Source organism: Caretta caretta, chromosome 6 (assembly GCF_965140235.1).
Source record: "Caretta caretta isolate rCarCar2 chromosome 6, rCarCar1.hap1, whole genome shotgun sequence".
Taxonomy (NCBI): domain Eukaryota; kingdom Metazoa; phylum Chordata; order Testudines; family Cheloniidae; genus Caretta; species Caretta caretta.
Genome location: NC_134211.1, coordinates 6,298,481 through 6,313,581, shown reverse-complemented (window position 1 = coordinate 6,313,581; position 15,101 = coordinate 6,298,481). Strand labels below are relative to the sequence as shown.

General features: G+C 41.4%; 1 pseudogene; it reads left to right on the top strand.

Annotated features, from left to right (window-relative positions):
- Positions 1-6,869: 6,869 nt before the first annotated feature.
- On the top strand, positions 6,870-14,713 carry LOC142072414 (up-regulator of cell proliferation-like; annotated as a pseudogene).
- Positions 14,714-15,101: the final 388 nt, after the last annotated feature.

The following is a 15,101-nucleotide window of genomic DNA, read 5'->3' as shown; positions in this document are numbered from 1 at the left end:
TTACCAGAACATCATCACAGAAAGGCAGTTTGTAATGAAACAGGACCAGATTTGGATAAGCAGGACAGTCTCCTGCTGGGCTCATTTGGGTTTGTACTGTGGTACTGTACAGTGTTTCTTTTCAAAGAGCAATTGTTTGCTACTTTCCTTAGTAAAGGCGCAGTGAAAATAAGATGCAAAATTCCTGCTCTTTTACTTGGATATTGTTTATCTGCTTCTTACAAATTGAGGATTAGAGCTTAGAACTTTCACTGATACTGAAGTTGCATAAAATGAGATTTATTTTAATACAGTTTAATTTAATTACTTGCTATACTCTGATCAACACAGCACTGAGTGGTGAAAAGGGACCTTCACAAAGATAAGAATGTCAATAAAATATATACTGAAAACAACAGATGAGTAAGAGCTTTATTGCTTAAACCGCACATATATAACAGATGTTCTTTCTATTCAAAAACAAAGGAAATTAAGAAACCAAAAACCCTTCATTTAACGCTTCTTAGCTTAGCTTTCATCAATAAATTAAACCATCAAATAATTAGGAAATACAAAGTGAAGGTTTTAAAAAGGATTAAAAGGTGACAAAGTTTAGCATTTTTAGGTTAGCAAATGTCCAAATAAGTGTTGCCGTGGTACCCTTAATTCAGTCCTTTTGTGCCTTTGCCCGATGATGCAGACGTTAATTACATGATCCCATGTTATTTTTTTCCCTCGCGACCCCTGCCTTATTCAGTGCACAGAATTCTTTGCTCTGTGGCTGTGTATTGAAGGAGTCTGTTGTCTGCAGGATCCCTGCCTCATTTATTGCAGAGTTAATGTTTCATGGGCAACACTCATTCTGGTATTTCCTAACTTGAGAGTACTTGACTTCGTAGCCTTTGTCCTAATTGTTATGGCTTACTTTACTGAGGAGACCAACCTTTATGACAAAGGTGGGTTTTCTTTTGTTTTTTGTTTGTTTTTTGGTGATGTATCCATTATTTATCTCTTCAGTATCAATCGTGTGTGCTTTACAAAACAGAAAAAGTAAGGACACTCCCTAAAACTGTTACGAATTATACCTGATAGGACACGCACACAACTGCTGCGAATTATACCTGGTAGGACACGCACACAAATGCTACGAATTACACCTGGTAGGACACGCACACAAATGCTGCGAATTATACCTGGTAGGACATGCACACAAATGCTGTGAATTATACCTGGTAGGACACGCACACAAATGCTGTTATGAATTATACCTGATAGGTCACGCACAGTTCGAATCTAGGCTGAGGCACATAAACAAAGTCCACAACTGCAGAGTTCCCACAAAACACCAAGTTTATTACACTCGAGCGTGGTGCCCCCCTGCTAGCCAGGAGGGGACCTCGAATACAGATTATACAAAGGTTATATACTTTTTAGAAAAGCATATTGCCCTTCTGCATTGGAAACCTTAGCCAATAAACAAACCCTTTTCTTATCTACCACCTATCCCTGCTTGGTGCATTCCTCGTGCTAAACCAGTATGTTAATTACACAGCATGGTCCGAAAGCCATGCATCAGGAACTTTTATTATCAGGATGGGAGGCCTCACATCACAGGCCAGGAGATAGGGAGTTAGAGACTGACAAAAAACAGATACTGGGAGTCAAGGCAGGCTGGAGACAAGGAGGAGGATTTTCACAGGGATGCAGTGTCTAAGGAAGACTTCTCCTGGTGCATGATGTGCTTGCTTTTAGACAATGATGGGCCCCAAACCAAAATGGAGTCACATGTGCTAACTTTTCCTTAACAATACAAAGACTTTATGATCTAAAGAAGATGGACACATAGAAAGAAAGCAGGATATGTAAGGACTACTAATTTCTTTCTTTCTTTCTTTCGATGAATAGTTGTCACAAATATAAAGGGAAGGGTAAACCCCTTTAAAATCCCTCCTGGCCAGAGGAATAATCCTCTCACCTGTAAAGGGTGAATAAGCTAAAGGTAACCTCGCTGGCACCTGACCAAAATGACCAATGAGGAGACAAGATACTTTCAAAAGCTGGGAGGTGGGAGAACAACAAAGGGTCTGTGTCTGTCTGTATGATGCTTTTGCCGGGGACAGAACAGGAATGGAGTCTTAGAACTTTTAGTAAGTAATCTAGCTAGGTATGTGTTAGATTATGATTTCTTGAAATGGCTGAGAAAAGAGCTGTGCTGAATAGAATGACTATTCCTGTCTGTGTGTCTTTTTTGTAACTTAAGGTTTTGCCTGGAGGGATTTTTCTCTATGTTTTGAATCTAATTACCCTGCAAGGTTTCTATCATCCTGATTTTACAGAGGTGATTCCTTTACTTCTATTAAAAGTCTTCTTGTAAGGAAAATGAATGTTTTTTCATTCTTCTAAGATCCAAGGGTTTGGGTCTGCGGTCACCTATGCAAATTGGTGAGGATTTTTACCAAACCTTCCCCAGGAAGTGGGGTGCAAGGGTTGAGAGGATTTTTGGGGGAAAGACGTGTCCAAACTCCATTTTTTCAGAAACCCAGATAAAGTTTGGTGGTGGCAGTGGAAATCCAAGGGTAAAATAATTTTGTACCTTGGGGAAGTTTTCACCTAAGCTGGTAAAAGTAAGCTTAGGAGGTTTTCATGCAGGTCCCCACATCTGTACCCTAGAGTTCAGAGTGGGAAAGGAACCTTGACAAGTGGAAATCCAAGGGTAAAATAATTTTGTACATTGGGGAAGTTTTAACCTAAGCTGGTAAAAGTAAGCTTCAGAAATTTTCAATTTCAGTAATTTCAGATTTACTGCACACTGGAAAGGCCATGACCACATTATAGAGGAAGAATAACGTATTTAAAATAGGGTTCAGAGTAGCAACCGTGTTAGTCTGTATTCGCAAAAAGAAAAGGAGGACTTGTGGCACCTTGGAGACTAACCAATTTATTTGAGCATATAAATAAATTTGTTAGTCTCTAAGGTGCCACAAGTATTTAAAATACTTAATTTTAAAACAATGTTTAATTTTTAATGCTGAACTCATCAATTTCATTTAAGGTCAAGTAGGATGGGTATCTGAGGTGGACACACATTGAGTATATATCCCAAACAATTCAGAAAAGCCATTTTTGGGAAAAAGCAATCCAAAATATTTCTGTGTCCAGTGTATCCATAAGCATTTTTTTCAAGAAATAATGTATTGAGGTTGAGCTGCTAAAAGCACGTTCTCTACCTGTTGATTTGAACCCATCACTTTTCTCTTTGAATCCCTCTGCTCACTCCTCATCTGATATTCAATCAGATTTAAATTATTGGTCACCTTTTCAAGGAAACTCTGTCTCCTACCTAGATGAGCTTTACCCTTGTAAAGAATTCCATTTCATTGTGGCAGACAAGACTAAATGTTGACCACAGTCTTTGTCTTGTAGCGTTAGTTGATTTTTTAGATACACTAGGTATGAAAATAAAGACCAAGATTTTGAACTTGAATGCTACTGCATTTCAACCTTGGAGGGTTCACCTGGTGCATAGGGAATGGGATTTTTTTAATCATGAGGCATTTGTGTTTCATCAAAGAAGAAAATCTTCTACAAAGGACCAGCTGTTGTGAAATCAGGTTTTCTCCAAATATTACTCCTGGAGGAATTCTGTACTACTGTAGGCATGCATAATTAATGAGCCATGCAGATCTTTAATTTTTTGTGTAGAAAAAAAAGCTTCTGCCAAAATGTTGCTGCATTCCACCTTTTGCCCACCAGAGGGCACTGTGTCACAAGAACAGCAGCAGATACCCACAGAAAATAATAATTACCAGTGCGCGGGGGGGGGGGGGCGGTGCGCACGGGAGAAAACCTTTTGTAGTGATAAGCAAGGTGGGCCATTTCCAGCAGTTATCAAGAAAGGTTTTCTCCCCTCCCCCCCCCCCCCCCCCGCCCTGACTCTCCTGCTGGTAATAGCTCATCTTAAGTGAGTGTGTGTGATAACACCCATTTTTTCATGTTCTGTGTGTACATAAATCTCCTCACTGTATTTTCCACTGAATGCATCCAATGAAGTGAGCTGTAGCTCACGAAAGCTTACGCTCAAATAAATTGGTTAGTCTCTAAGGTGGCACAAGGACTCCTTTTCTTTTTGCGAATACAGACTAACCCGGCTGCTACTCTGAAACCTGTCAATATTCCTAGAGATGATTCTCAGATTTCTGCCAAGCATAGGGTTGTCTGCAGCGTAGTTGTAGCTGGGTAGATCCCAGGATATTGGAAAGCCAATGTGGGTGAGGAAATATCTTTTCTTAGTCCAACTTCTGTTGGTGAGAGTGACAAGCTTTTGAGCCACAAAGAGCTCTTCTTCAGGTCTGGGAACATTACTCCCAATGTCAGAGCAAAATGCAAGATGGAACAGATTGTTTAGCATAAGTAGTTAGCACATATTGTAAGGGACCATTCAAAGTAGAATGGGCCATTAGCACCTCTGCAAACATAGGAAAAAAAGAAGGGGTTAGTGGATTACAGATTGTTTTAATAAACCATAAATCTAGTGTCTCTGTTCAATCCATGATGTCCATGATCCACAATTTGGTGTCCAGCAGAGTAATGAATGTAAGCTCCCTGGTTCTTCTTTTGACAATGCTGTGCAAGTTTCCTTTGAGGATTGGGACTGATAGGTCAGATATAGAGTGATTACTTTAAGAAAAGTGTTCACCCACAGGTGATAGGGTGTTTTTGTCTTTTATCATTTTCCTGTGTATATTCATTTGAGTGTATAGTGGTTATCTGCTTCATCCATATAATCATTATTCGGGCATTTAGTGCACTGGATGAAGTGTGCTACATGTGATAGGCATGTATAAGATCCTGGAATCTTGAAAGGTGTTTTGTGTGGAGTGTTGATCATGATAGTAATGGAGATATGTCTGCAAGTTTTGCATCTATTGTTCTGGCAGAGTCTGGTGCTGCTTTGAGTGGGTGTGTCCTGGTCTGTGGGGAGCTTCCTCTTGATGACGAGGGTTACCTGGGGTTTTCAGAACCCACAACAGGGGCAACTTAACTATTTCACTCCATGCAGTGTCAGGAATCAATCAATAGGAACACAGCAGTTCTGTCTGATCAAGGATTAAATGCAAGTAAGTATGCTCTTATCTAACACTGCAGTTTATTAGATTTAAGCATACAGAGACATAAGCAATAGGTTTAGAACATCCCAGATATTTATTCTAACATCTGGAATGGTATTGAGTAATTAACAGCAGGTTTGGAGTGGCCAGTTGCTCACTCACCAGGGAGAAAGGGTGTCAGAAAAAAGTGTCTCAAGATGGCTTCCGAGGACTGCTCCACAATATACTCTATTAGCTAATCTTTTATAACTAACTTCTACAAAACACATAGGTCATAATGACCCCAACTGGATCATCTCTTTTCTAACTTTCAGTCAACTTTTCATATTAGAGGTGCCTAGATTCAAAGTTTTCCAACCACCAAGGTTTTCAGTCTCAGTTGTTTACTTGTCTGTCCCCTCCTCCCATTCTGATTAGCAAAAACTATCAGCTAGATATGACCTCGCTTCTAAAAGCCTCTCTCCAACTTAACCCTTAACTATGTGGTGTTCTATTTCATTAATTCCTATTGGCAGAATGCACATAATATGGTTGCAATTAGTTTGATCACATAATGGGGTACACAAATCCCTAAAACCAGGGCAACAATGAGTTTCAAGAGATTGTTCGAAGACCAGAAGAGATGATTCTTGCAATATTTCTTTCATGATGGGGTACCCATCGAGTATGGGGTGTAGTTGTTTACACCCATTGGTGGTTACACAAGCTTTACTGTCTGGGTTCCAGTGTGGGGTGGTAGGTGACAAATAGGGGTATGCAGTCAGAAGGGGGTTTATTTCTGTATTGAAGCAGGTTCTCCTGGGGTATTTGGGTGGCCTGTTGCATGATGCAATCTACTTCTCTGATGGAGTTTCCTTGTTTGGTGAAGGTGGTTTTAAGTGAACATAAGAACGGCCGTACTGGGTCAGACCAAAGTCCATCTAGCTCAGTATTCTGTCTTCTGACAGAGGCCAATGCCAGGTGCTTCAGAAGGAATGAATCAAAAAGGTAATCATCAAGTGATCCATCCCCTGTCACCCATTCCCAACTTCTGGCAAAGAGAGGCTAGGGACACCATCCCTGCCCATCCTGGCTAATAGCCATTGATGGACCTATCTTCCATCAATTTATCTAGGTCTTTTTTGACCACTGTTACAGTTTTGGCCTTCACAATATCGACAACAAGTGTGTTAAGCCAGGGATAGTCAATAGGCGGACCATGGGCCAAATCCGGACTACGAGATGCTTTTGAATGGACCCCACAATGTTTTTATTTGTTTATTATCATTATGGGTTTCTCAATTTTTTTTTCTTGGAGTCTGGACCTTGACTATACCTTGACCAAGAAATTTGGACCTTGACAAAAATAGGCTATCCCTTCATTAAGGTATATATCACTTACTTTCTCCTCAGAGCACATTCTGTGGTCTCTGAGTGCCTGTCTGTCAATAACATATTTCTTGGTATGGTTGGGGTGGTTACTAGATCTATGAAGGTAGGTGTGGTGATCCATGGGTTTCTTGTAGATGGTTGTCTGTAGGGTTCCATTGTTGAAGCTGATTGTGTTGTCCAGAAGTTGTGGGAAAGCTCCAGAGAGTTTAATGGATGGGTGGTGGTTGTTGAAGTTGTGGTGGAAGTCTGAGGGAGTTTAAGCTGTCTTCCCATAGGATGAAAATTTCTCAGGTATATCACTGGTTTCATGATGCACTTCTCCAGAAATTCTTCTTCAGGATGACCCATGAAGAGGTTAGCATATTGGGGAGCCATCCTAGTACCCCTGGCTGTTCTCATGCTTTGGACAAAATGTTTATTGTTGAAGGTAAATCTATGACAGGCGAGGATGAACTGGATGAGTTTGGCTATGTGTTTGGGATGGATAATTGATGGTTGTCCACTGTCTTTTAAATATTTGGGGCAGGCAGCTATCCTATCATTGTGAGGGATATTGGTGTATAGGAAAGTGACATCCATGGTGGCAAGGATGGTATTCTGAGGAAGGTTGTTAATACTGTGGAGTAGAGTAGGGCTCAAATGTACTTGAGCCATCCAGCTACTGTGAGAGTGGACTGTCTGGAAAGACTCTTGCCTAGGCTCACAGCACATGCACGTTTCAATCTCTTTGGCTCATGAGTGTTTGCACGCAGTGTTCTAGAAAGCCAAAGGTTTCCTTTAATAGATGTTTTCAGTATTGCTTCCTCAAACGGGCAGTGAGTGCCACACACTGGCTGAAATAAATGCTGAGTGACTGAGATCAAGTAGGGGATGTTGAGCTCTGTGGTGCACAATCCCCTCCATTATAAGACTGCTGATTTTGCAAAATGCTGTGTTTTTGACGAGCTGTGTCTGGGGAACTCCTTGCTCAAATGACCCCGAAATTTGGGTCACTAACCCTATCCTGTTCCCCCATGAGACAACAAATTTCAAGACAGTCCAAGTAAGCATACAGATCTTACAGCACTTAGAAGAATTAACATTTTAGTAGAAAGGGCTTCTCAATCTAAACTAAAGTAGAGCTGGTGCTTCATTATAGAAGCATAGGACTGGAAGGGACCTCGAGAGGTCATCAAGTCCAGTCCCCTGCCCTCATGGCATGACCAAGCACCATCTAGACCACCCCTGACAGGTGTTTGTCTAACCTGCTCTTAAAAATCTCCAATGACGGAGATTCCACAACCTCCCTAGGCAATTTATTCCAGTGCTTAACCACCCTGACAGTTCGGACATTAGGAAAAATTTCCTATCAAAACTTCCCTTGCTGCAATTTAAGCCAATTGCTTCTTGTCCAATCACCAGAGGATAGGAAAATAATTTTTCTTCCTCCTCCTTATAACAACCTTTTAGGTACTTGAAAACTGTTATCATGTCCCTTCTCAGTCTTCTCTTTTCCAGACTAAACAAACCCAATTTTTTCAATCTTCCCTCATAGGTCATGCTTTCTAGATCTTGAATCATTTTTGTTGCTCTTCTCTGGACTTTTTCCAGTTTGTCCACATCTTTACTGAAATGTGGCACCCAGAACTGGACACAATACTCCAGCTGAGGCATAATCAACGTGGACTGGAGCAGAAGAATTACTTTGCATGACTTGCTTACAACACTCCTGCTAATACATCCCAGAATGAGTTTTTTTTTTTTTTTTTTGCAACAGTCTTACACTGTTAACTCATATTTAGCTTGTGGTCCACTCTGACCTCTTGATCCCTTTTTTGCAGTAATCCTTCCCAGGCAGTCATTTTCCATTTTGTACATGTACAACTGATTGTTCCTTCCTAAGTGGAATATTTTGCATTTGTTCTTATTGAATTTCGTCCTAGTTACCTCAGACCATTTCTCCAGTTTGTCCAGCTCATTTTCAATTACAATCCTATCCTCCAAAGCACTTGCAACTCCTCCCACCTTGGTATCGTCTGCAAATTTTATAAGTGTACTCTCTATGCCATTATCTAAATCATTGATGACTATATTGAACAGAACTAGACCCAGAACTGATCCTTGCAGAAGCCCACTCGTTATGCCCTTCCAGCATGACTGTGAGCCATTGATAACTACTCTGGGAATGGTTATCCAACCAGTTATGCACCAACCTTATAATAGCTCCATCATGGTTGTATTTCCCTAGTTTTTTAATGAGAAGGTCATTTGAGACTATATCAGATGCCTTACTAAAGTCTCGATATACCACATCTACAGCTTCCCCCCATCCACACAGTCGTCAGCCTGTCAAAGAAAACTATCAGGTCAGTTTGATATGATTTGTTCTTGACAAATCCATGCTGACTATTACATATCGCCTTATTATCTTCTAGATGTTTGCAAATTGATTCCTTCATTATTTGCTCCATTATCTTTCCGGGTCCAGAAGTTAAGCTTACTGGTCTGTAATTCCCTGGGTTGTCCTTATTTCCCTTTTTATAGATAGGCACTATATGTGCCCTTTTCCAGTCTTCTGGAATATCACCCGTCTTCCATGACTTTTCAAAGATAATAGCTAATGGCTCAGATTTCTCCTCAGTCAGCTCCTTGTGTATTCTAGGTTGCACTTCATTGGGCTCTAGTGACTTGAAGACATCTCACTTGTCTAAGTAATTTTCAACTTGCTCTTTCCCTGTTTTGAACCTACCCCATTTTCACTGGTGTTCACTATGTTAGGCATCCAATTGCCACCAACCTTCTTAGTGAAAACCGAAACAAAGAAGTCATTAAGCACGTCTGCCATTTCCACATTTTCTGTTATTGCTTTTTTGTCTTCATTGAGTAATGGGCCTACTCTGTCCTTGGTCTTCCTCTTGCTTCTAATGTATTTGTAGAATGTTTTCTTGTTACCCTTTATGTCTCTAGCTTGTTTGATTTCCTTTTGTGCCTTGGCCTTTCTAATTTTGCCCCTACATACTTGTGTTGTTGGTTTGTATTCATCCTTTGTCATCTGACCTAGTTTCCACTTTTTGTAGGATTCTTTTTTTTTATTTTTAGATCATGGAAGATCTCCTGGTTAAGCCAGGGTGGTCTCTTGCCACTCTTCCTATCTTTCCTGTGCAGTGGAATAGTTTGCTCTTGTGACCTTAATAATGTCTCTATAACACATAATAAATGGGTTAATCGTTTATCAGGTCCAAATACCCTAACACTGCACTGGAGACATTACCGTACCAGGACTGGCCTGGAGGTGTCTTAGCATTAGCTCCCCATGTTGCAGTGTGGGTAAATTTGCTTTGTAAGTAATGACAGTACTCACAGCTCCCCAAAAGGACAGAGGAAGTAGCGTGAGTGAAGGGACTTATTTGGTCGCTGGGAGGTAAGCAAAGCCACAGTGCTGTTAGCTACACCTGTAAAAGACATGTCCCAGCAAAGAGATGGAGGAAGATATGAAGAAAATCAAAAATAAGTCTTCCCAGAAGGTGTAATCTGCACTGACTGCTGAAAGGGAAATAAAGGGTCAGATCCTCCGGATGAGCCATTGATGCCCAGCACAGCTCAGGGTGACGGGTGTAGGCTACCATCACAGCCACCTGATCCTCAGACTGCCAGGCACCAGTCTGATCCTGAGCAGCAGCTTAGAGCAGACAAGGGATCATTCCAGCTTCTGGGATCACCACAGAGACAGGGTCCTGAGTCTATGCCCCCTCCTCCAGTAGCTGTGAGCTGGGATGTCATAGAGCTGGTTATACTGGAAGATTTTCTAGGAAATTCTCAGTTGGCCACTTAAGCCATTTTCAAGTGGACTCTGCACTGTGCTGAGGATAAGGATTGGGATCAAACAATGCAAACCAACCTAGTGGAGTTCAAAGTGGGCCAGAACTATGTTTTATTTGCATGGAAGTAATCCCATTGGCTTCATTTTTGTTATACCAATATAAGTAAGAGAAGAATTGAACCCAGGATGTATAAGTCATCTGTTACTGGGTACTGCTTTTCTTTAAATTACAAACATCAGGCTGTCTATGGAATAAGTAAACTGTATATAAAGTCACCATTTTCTACTCTGAAATTTTGGTTTGTTTTAACTTCCTTCTGCAGAAAGAAGTAAAGCATTTCAAGATGTCCTGTCCAGATTAAACCTGGAGAAGCACAGAAGCATCAAGATCAGGCTGAGGGATGTTTTGGAGATCTGCCCAGAAAGCATCAAGAACAGAATTCCAGAGGCATTAGGTGATTTACCTTGGCATTTCCTGAGGAAGGTCATGGCTCTGAATGGGACGGCCAGAAATACAAGCATTGGGCACAAGGCTCCTGAAGAAGAAATGGATGATTATGAGGAGAAACTGCATACTGATGGCACTTTCTGTTTTAGTGACACTGAGATGAAAGTTTCTCTGCAATCTCTTGATGTTCTTTGTGCTGTTCTGCTTTGCTCAGTTTCCTACAGCAGGAGATCCTGTCCAAAATGTCCATGTGCCAGTTTGCCCTCCCTCTGCTGCTACCCGCCCTCAACACCCCCAAGGGCACCCTACTACTGTGGGTCATGAGGGACATTGTGAGGAAGTGGAGGCCGCACTCCCTGGCACAGAGCAGAGGGTTCAGAGAGGAGAGCCTGGTGCTCACAGAAATGCCAATGATTTCTTTTCTGTGGATGGGGAGCTGCAGCTTCTCCAAGTCCCAACTCCTCAATGAGGTTCTCAGCCCCTCCCAGCAGCACCACGATTTCTTTATCCATTGGGACATGGAGTCTGGGAACTTCCTTCAGAAAATCGCAGATGGGCTGGTTGAGATTTCCTGGTATTTCCCTGGGGGAATGGAAATTTCTGATCTTTTCCCAGAACCCATTGCAGTTACAAATCTGCACGGAGACATTGAGTCCCACTGGCTACAGTTTAGCTTTTTAACAGCGGTCTCCTCCGCAGTGTTCATAGTTACCGAGAGCATCAGTGAGAGAGAATACGAGCTGTTATCATCTCTGAAAAAATCCAGCTCTAAATATTACTTCATCCTCAACTGCAAGAATAAGAAACCCAAAGAAACTCTGGGATTTCTTAATAAGCTGTCCTCAGTGTTGAAACTGAGCAAATCACTAATACTGGTGAAAGATAGTACCATGAATAATGCAGGATTTGTGGAAAAAGGTGAAGTCCACCATAGGAACCATAGTGAATTCATCTCCGAAGACAGTGAGTTTGGAAGCCATGGCTGTGACGGCACGTGACCTAGGAATCCAGGTGGATGAGGAGTGTCAGGCATGTCAGTGTGCGAGGAAATATACTGAAGAAATCACTGCAGAAATAAGAGATGGGGCAAAATACAAAAGGGAAATGCTGAGCCTGCAAGGAGACCCATGGAAAAACTTGGCTCAATTGGAAAAAGAGATGTGCCAAATGAAAAGGCAAGGGGACGTGGCCATTGAAGACTATAAATCTGTGCTGAAACAGAAATGGTTAGAGATACGTAGACAGCGGAATCAGTGTGACCGTACTAATGGTTTGATTAAGTTTATCAATGGAATAGTACAGTTGAATCCAGTGGAGAAACATTACTTTCTGAAATGGATGAAATTTAGCCTGGATAATATTGCTAGGGGGAATCTTTCTGAAATGTGGGCAGACTATAAAGAGAAATGTGAAACTCCAGGAGTGGACCGAAAACAGATGGAGGAATTAGATAAATTAATATCGATAGTTCCTTGGGGGTGGAGCATTTCATGCGTGAGTTGGGACAGTTCTATGACGCTGAATGCTCAATGGTTAAAGAAGGGAAAATGGAAGAAAGCCAAAGACCATTCTCCCATCTCCCATGCACAGCAGCTGACCTGATGCTGGAAGGGTTTCCTGTGGAGCTGATCGATGGAGATGCCTCCAACATCCCCATGAACTGGGTAGTAGATGTTCTAACTCATCTCCATATCAGACTAGGGGGTAGATCCAGAATGGTGGTTATAACAGTGCTGGGAGTGCAGAGCACTGGGAAATCGACTCTTCTCAACACCATGTTCGGCCTGCAGTTGATCAATGTAGCGATCGATGTACGCGAGGAGTGTTCATGACACTCATTAAAGTTACAGAAGCTGTTCAGGAGCTGCTTGGCTGTGATTTCATCCTGGTGATAGACACTGAAGGTCTGAAGGCCCCTGAACTAACAGCACTGGAAGACAGTTATCAACATGACAATGAGCTGGCCACCCTGGTGATTGGACTGAGTGACATCACCATCGTTAACATGACCATGGAGAATGCCACAGAAATGAAGGATGTTCTGCAAATTGTGGTCCATGCATTTCTCAGTATGGAGGAAATAGGACAACAGCCAAACTGCCAGTTCGTGCACCAGAATGTCAGTGATGTGTCTGCTCATGATCAAAACATGAGGGACAGGAAACACCTCCTGGAGCAGCTGAATGAAATGACCAAAGCTGCAGCAAGGATGGAAAAGCAAAGCAGGGAAATGGCATTTTCTGATATTGTGGAGTATGACCCAGAAAAACACAATTGGTACATGCCTGGCTTGCGGCATGGAGTCCCTCCCATGGCTCCCGTAAACACTGGATACAGTGAGAGTGTGTGTGAGCTAAAGAAATACCTGTTTGAATTCATAGAGAACCGTTCACGGAAAAGAGCTGGAAAGGATATTCCTGATTTTATTGTATGGTTGAAGAGCCTGTGGAAGTCAGTGAAACATGAGAACTTCATCTTTAGCTTTAGAAATAGCCTTGTAGCTTAAGCCTATCACCAGCTGTCTATGAAGTATTCTGAATGGGAATGGGGTTTCCGCAAGGAGATGTATCTCTGGATATCTGAAAAAGAAACTTTTATCCCGAATCAGCTGCCAGAGACACTAGAGGGTGATCTCTTTCACAGCTTAAAAATGGAAGCACAAGGGAAGCTACAGCAGGGAGAACAGAAGCTCTTGAATAACTTAGAACAGTATTTTAAAAGTGAAGCTCCAAATTTGAACCTGATAGAAAAGTACAGAGAAGATTTCAAAAGGAGCACAAATAGCCTCAAAAGAGAACTTGAAAATTCTTCAACCAGTAACTGTAAGGAAGCAATTCGAATACGAAGAGGACAGCACAAGATAGACAATATCCAGTCTGAGTACAAGCAGAAAATTGAAGGGGAAGTTGACAGACTCTTGGCTGAATACCGAAACGGAGAAGATAAATTAGACCATGAGAAACTGAAAAAAGAATTTGAAACGATGTGGCGAGAAACCTTGTCAGAGTTAACGCTCTGTACTTTACAGAAATGTCAAGTTGTTCAAGATATGGATCTCCAGTTGAGAAAGGATCTGAAGCACAGAGGGGGTGCTGTCAGACAGATACTGCAACATGCAAAAAGCCTGCTGGATTATAGAATGAAGTCTTTCACAATGAAGAAGGAGTACTTAAATTTAAAATGGACCAGAGCAGTTGCAGAATACTTCTCACAGGAATGTTACTGTAAAACTGAAGAGTTTGCTCTATCTTTAATGACTGAATGCAAGAAATACATTGAAGAAAAAGTTAAATCCAAAACAGACTATGATGAAACCTATTGTGGAGAACTGCTGCATATGGTTAATGAGAGGTTAAAAGAGGAGGATATTGAGCAACTTCACACTTCTCCTTTGTTTGAAGTTGACCTGAAGCGTCACGTTTTGGGGGAAGCAGCTTGGCATTTCAGAAGATGCATGAAGATTTTATCAAAGAAAACGATCCTCAGCAACGTCTGGAGAAGCTGAAACCTCATTATTTCTCCATATTTACTGATCTCTATTTGGAAAAGAAGGAAAGCCAAACAAGGGTGAGGAATTTCTGCGATCAGTGTCTCAAACCTGCCCTGGTGGGTTATGTCAACAAAAGGCTCGGACTAGAAATAGTTGACAATTTTCTCAGCAGTGAACAGGCCCTTGAATACGCCAGCCAAAGCTTCTTTCAGTTCTTTTTGCTAAAGAAGCTGCTGGAAGAGATGAACTTTGACAACTATGTGAAATAGATAAGTAACTATGAAGAGTTTGTCAAATCCTGGATACAGAGATGTCTGATAGACCACTATGAAGGGAAGGCAAGTTTGAGAGATTTGGAGAAAGGGATTCTATCCAGAATAATAAATAAAATCAAGGGAATTCTGAAAAACTCCATAAATAAAAACAATAACACAGTTTCTGCCTTTTTAGACAGCTTTTGCAAAGAGCTGCAGCAGGACCTGGCCATTTCCAGCAATAGCTTAGTTGAAGACAATTAGAATCCGTTGAAGACAATTAAACTGCTATATTTAGAGCATGACTGTCATTTACTCTCCCTATTGTGCATTAAGAAATTAGTATTCTTGTTTTAATGTAATCACGCATAAGAAGCAACAGAAAACCATTTACAGTTAAACAAAATAAACTTGGGAACGGACTTTTTTGTGCTGGCTTATTTATTTTGAAATGTTGCCTTGGAACTTTTTGTTTTATTTAGCCCTGAGAGGAAGGATAGTGGGTGAGGTCAGCAAACATTTCAGGAGATGTGATACTTCCAAAGAACAAACCCAAGATCCCAAGTGATGCAGGAACCCTTAACATTTAAATTAGCCCTTCTGAGAGGCCTGATGCTGATAAGAATGACTGACCTCATGAAAAACGGGCTTT